Below are 5,953 nucleotides of genomic sequence, written 5' to 3' on the forward strand. Positions count from 1 at the left end.
GTATTGAAAATCCTTGGGAAAACAGACATCCGATCCTGCAGCTCGGCACACGCAGGAAATCAATTTGGTTAATTGTCAAATATGCAAACATGCAAATTGAAGTCATGCATTGCCACGGCCGAGGCACCTCACCATTGTCCCCGGAGCACCAGAGGAGGAACAGACACACAAACACACACGAAGACAGCCACCAGCACAGAGCACACACCCCTCTTATCTCATCAGCCCTTTAATGTGGTTGGTATTCAGTGCTCTGTCCTCTGACACAATGCATGCCACTAATTACCAATTCCCTTGATAAGAGCACTGCCCATAGAATACATGATGGAAGATGAAGGGTCTGCCTGCCAGGCCAAGCCATTGAACATCCTGACTATGCACCACTTTGAAAATTGGCTTTCAATCAACATCATGAGGACTGTTTAATTCTGCCACCGCTAGGAACACCGCGCCTTCTCCCTGCAATGGCCCTCTAAACAGCTGCCATCCAGACAGCAAATTGCACAAGACAAATACCTGACAGTCTCCTTCATGAAGTGGGAGGGCAAATCATTCTACCCGCACAAGGATGTCTGGCTGCGCTCTGAACTGTATCACCTTGCAAAACCGCGTAAACGCATCAACAAGCGCCCAACAGAACAAGTCGCTACGCCGTCGCCATTCTCCTCCAGTCACTGTGACTAAAATGAAGATAAAATGCAGGAAGAGCAGACATCGCTCAAAAGATTTGTTTTCTCTCCCTCTTCTCTCTTTTTTTTTTGCAGTGAAAGTTAATTGAATTTGTATGTTAATGAAGGCTGTGCATAGCTAACGAGCTCAGTGTGCGACCCATTAACACGTTGAATGATTGTTATGCCCGGGGCAAGAATCACCTATAGGAGCTCAAAACACAAAGACAAAGAGCCAATCTGAATACATTATGGATTCATTTACATGTTCATCTACATTACATACATGCTATACAGATATTTGTCCCCCATTTGGTCATTAAAGACCTGAACTGGAAGAGTAAAAAGTAAGAAGAGAGGACAAGTGGGCCAAAGAGCCTAACAGTCATTCAGAATAATGTCCTGCTCATTGAGAGTTTCAGCTCAATGACAGCAGGTTCTCACCTTGCTGAAGAGGAGGAACTGGTGTGATCCAGTCACTCCCCTTATCACCATGACGATGTGTGAAGTACAGCAAGAACTTGCCGCTATTATTACGGTGAAAGCAACACTTCTTGAAATAGCTGCTCACTGTAAGAGTTGAAGAGAAACACAACACATTCCTTCTTTTGCGTAAACACAGTTACTTGTCACCACCACTGTCGGGGGACGCAACAGGAGCGCGAGCAGCAGGGACGCCGTTCTACTACCGACCATGGGGCCGCAGTTGAGGAGAAGGAATCACAGTCTCGACTTTTCTGAGATCTGCCAGAAAACCCCAAACAAAACAAAACGCCGCATATAGCAGCATATTTAACAGATGCATCATGGGAATCATTTCCTCCCATCCACTCATGCTCCAGTAGCTTGGTATCTGATGATGATGATGATGATGATGACGATGTCTTTGTTGGTATCTACCTTTAAATATCTTGACCATCAAATATTCATCATCCCCAGAAGGTTGATCCTCACGATTCTCCAGCACACACCCAAGTCCCCCCATGGGGTAATTCACCTCTTGATGACTGACTGAGCAGAGGGGCGGCACGGCGGTCCGTGTTTGAGTCCTTTGTCAGGCCAAGGCCTTTCTGTGCTGAGTTTGCATGTTCTCTTCCTTCACGCTAAAAACGTGCTTGGTAGTTATTGGTGACTCTGAACTGCTGTAGGCGTGGTTGTCTGCGTCTCCATGTCGTAACTGGTGTCTTGTCCAGGCTGGCCTCCCCCAGTGGCGATGGACACACTCCAGCACCCCGGGACCCTGGAACAGGAGAGGAGGTTGGCAATGGATTGGTCGATGTTCCATCACACATTTATATAACTGTTATTCATGTTCTTTAAAACATGCTTAAACAATGTTCCTTTCAGCTGATATGTTTTTTCTTAAATTTTCATATACACACCTTCAAAGAAAATGGTTTCCCTCGACAGACAAGGAACCGTACACGGAGACTTCCTAGATCTTGATTTTCAACATAAAAATGGAATGTTTCTTAACATGTGACAATGACACACGAGCGTTGAAATTTGGAATTTCTAGGTATTTCACTGACAGCCTGAGGGTTGAAACTGACCGAAACAAAAAATACAACAGCAAAAATCAAACAACACTGAGTCCTACGAGTCTTTTCAGAATGTAGATTTAAGCCTGCAGGGCTGCCTGGTCGGTATCGACAGTACAATATCACTGTGGTGTCAAAACTACAGTTCGTCCAACACTTTGACTTTCTACCTGAGCACTTAACAAAACGAGGGCTCTTCTCATCAGCCGCAGCTGTGTGGCGTGCTAATGGTGTTAGCACCAGCGCAACAACGTGCTGCTAGTTTGGCAATACGCTCTCATTCATCTTGAAAAGTAAAAGTACTTTTTTTTTCATGTTGCCAGCGTCTCTGCTCCTTCTGTCAAGGTCACTCCACTGAGGAAGTAAACACAGAGGAAGCGGTCTTCATCAGCCTTCTACTCCTTCCACGTACTGAAAGCTGCACCGTGGTTGTGTTTGAAACCCACTGGTGTTGTTGCTGCTTTGTATGTAAAACCTTTTTTTTTTCTTTTTCCTGTGAAGAAACTGATTGTAAATGTCCTTGTGGGCTGATAATCTTCCCTTCAAAACTGTTTGAACCTCAGTGCGGATGGCAACTTCAGCCTTTTCCTAGATATTTTTGATTTGGCGTTACACCCTTTCCCCAAGAAAACAGATTCAACATTAATTCTTTCTGATTTTTCTTTTGTAATTTGACAAATGTATCACACCATCAGCCCCGCAAAGTGTGTGTGTGGGGGGGGGGGGGCAGAAGACACAGGTAGAGGATTACAAGAAGATTAAGAAATTCCTAGAATTGTGAGTATTAACAGTTATGTGTGTATACATTTACCACCTCTGAGGGTAACGAGGATCACAAGTCTCTGGCGCCTTTATTTTGGTGATTCAGGCTGTAATAAATTTTGAAAGGTGATTACAACAACATCTGAGAGTTGTAATGCTTCATTCCTCTGAATTCCTCAGCCTCGCTACTGTAGAAGGTGGATGTTCATCCTCGATTTCAAACTAACAATGTGTAGGCTATCCACAGGGCCAGAGTCTCACTCTGGATATGTTCTGGCCTTTTCATGTGATCTCTCTTGTGATTGGGATTTGACTCCCGCCATCGGACTGTTGCGTAAGGCGGGCTGCTGGAGCTGGATCGCAGCGCGAACATGAGCCTCCCCACAGTTGCTGTACGGCACATAATAAGCTTCCTCTCTGAATAAGTCTAGACGTCTTTGCTCCCCTGGGGTTTTATTCACATCGCGGAGGCACAGACAGGCTAATCACCACAGGGTTTCATAATGCACACACTCAAAGTACATCAAAAGGAATGGAGTACATGGAAAGTATCATTCACTTCTCACCTTTTCACTCGCACTGCTCCCTCTCCATGTCAGCTGTTATATAAATTTACTGTGTATCCACTGTCGCTGCCTACCTCCCCTCCAAGCTCGCTCTTTTTCGAGCTTAATGGGCGAGTGTGTATGTATTGACACAATTCCACAAAACTACACAGCAGTGTGAGGGCAGCGTGGTCTGGCTGGGGGGGTCAGCCTAATGATAAGGTTAATGAAGGTGGCCAGGACTCAGGCATGCATCCACGGGCTATTACAGGGAGAAGACATGAGGAGTGGGGGAAAAAAAAGAGGACTGGGCTGGAAGATGGAATAATAAGGGAAAGGGGGGGTAGTATATTAAAATGAATACAGGATTACTCATTTGCTGTCAATAAATAATCCCACTGTACATGACTTCCTGCCTGCCGGGAGCGTGTGGTTCATTTTACTGAAACGGACAATTGAAGGAACTCAATGAGCACATGTCACTTAATCATCACCACAGTTGCTGGTAAACCAGTGGTCACGCTTCCAGCAAGATGCTGGCATTCACACAGCCCTCAAGATGACCAACACACACACACACACACACACACACACACACACACACACACACACACACACACACGTTCAGTGCACCTCTGCCCAGACAGCCCTGTAGGTGTAACTCCTCGTCCGACAGACATATTCTCGGGGTCCAGGCAGAGATTAGCCAATTTCCTCCTAGTCTGGAGGAAAAAAAAAAAAAATCCTGAATCAGCTTTAGAATAGTGCTGATGCTCATCTCTAATAGCCTAATCTGCACTTAACTCTCCTCCCTTCTGTGTGTGTGTGTGTGTGTGTGTGTGTCATGTGAGATTAACCCCAGTCAGTGGGAAGCTTTTCACCCCCCCACCAAAAAAAATAAAATAAATAAATAAAATTCTCAGAACAGCTTATGCTGCCGATCAGACCAATAGAGGACATTCAGAGATTTCATGATTTGGTATTTATTTATTCCTGTTTACATTTAGCTGTGACTTAAAAGTTGAGCGACTGTAGAATAAGCTTACATTTATATTCGGAAAAGTTACAAACAAAATATAAGTAAGCAGAAATCTTGTCACGAGGGACAAAAAAAAACAGAATGATGGCTATCGGAGCTTCTTTTGTTGTTGACAGGAATATTGTAGGGTCAACAATTGGATAATCTTGAAAATATTAAACTCAAATTTAATGAATAAGGCAGTGAAAGGATGATATACGCCATTCTGGAGTATACCATCACCATGGGTTACCTCCCCCTCCTCACGAACGAACTCCAACGATTTACAAAGCTATGCTATGTAATAGCAGACGCAGCCCTTTGTATCTTGTTCTTTTGGGTGATGATATTTGTAGTACTGTTCAACAACGTGTAAGAAAAACACCATTTTCAAAACACGTACAGAACGTGGCTCTGAAATTCCCAAGTGTGGTATTTGCCGACAGGAATTATTCTATAGAATAAAACGCTAAAGTACGGTATATTAAACCTGGGCGGACCACTGAGCTTACAACAAGCTAAAAATAACAATCCCACTAATTCTGACATGTAACAATGTCACCTTACTTCTGGTTTTCAGAACCAAAATCAAAATAATTGGAAAACATATTTGAACATAGCAACAAGCTACATACCTCTTTATTATTCCATTATTACCATGTTATTACTGCGCTGTTATGAAACATGCTAGCATCATCATATTTATATACCGAATTTGCAGGTGTACCAAGAGTACACAAATGAAGAGTAAATACTGCATGGACGTCCAATTACAGAAGGAAGCTGGAGTAGTTTGGCAACCCACCGGCTGTGCTGCTGTTCTGTGTCTGAGAGGCACGATGAGTCAAGCTCGTCCGTGACCTGAAGAACCCTCCACGCATGTAAACAACTCTTGAGTTTCATCTTCCCCACAACTTGTGAATACCTCAAGCTGTTTTCTATCCAGCCGCTGTTGCACTTTTGATTGTAGTGTTGGCTGAACGTCGATACCTCCAACAGCAAAATATATTTTCCTCACTTTCACAGGCATGGGGGTGAGGTTTTTCCTCAGTTTTGCAGGGATGAAGTTATTTCTATATTCTAAAGGGAAAGCACTTCCACATGAAAGATTAAAAAAAAAAAACTGATCAAAGTGTTCATGACAAATGAATTACGTAGGGCACAAACTATGAGTCTATAGTTTATATGGTATCATTCCTTTGCCAGGTTTTTTTTCGTTTATCCTTTGATTTTGCCTCCATCCATCACATGATATCAGAGGCCCTCCTGGTTCTTGCTGGAATGTTGAAAACTGCCTTTCCTTCCTCATGGGAATTCCCTCAGATATTATTATTATGAGTCAAATTAAGGTGATCCATTTTTCTGATTGACCCAAAGGGGAATCACATCAAACTCGTTTTGGTGTAAAAAAAAACTACC

The 5,953-nt window shown here is 43.5% G+C and overlaps 1 long non-coding RNA gene across 1 annotated transcript; it reads right to left on the reverse strand.

Moving 5' to 3' along the window:
* Positions 1-941: 941 nt before the first annotated feature.
* Positions 942-5,631, reverse strand: LOC147241145 (uncharacterized). Its single transcript, XR_015111285.1, has 3 exons — positions 5,340-5,631; positions 4,150-4,238; positions 942-1,908 (listed from the first exon to the last, which is right to left on the reverse strand). It is a non-coding gene; the product is annotated as an uncharacterized LOC147241145 (long non-coding RNA).
* Between the last annotated feature and the right edge of the window lie 322 nt (positions 5,632-5,953).

Source organism: Aulostomus chinensis, chromosome 22, assembly GCF_037954235.1.
Source record: "Aulostomus chinensis isolate RoL2024-O1b breed Wild chromosome 22, RoL_Achi_v1.0, whole genome shotgun sequence".
Taxonomy (NCBI): Eukaryota; Metazoa; Chordata; class Actinopteri; order Syngnathiformes; family Aulostomidae; genus Aulostomus; species Aulostomus chinensis.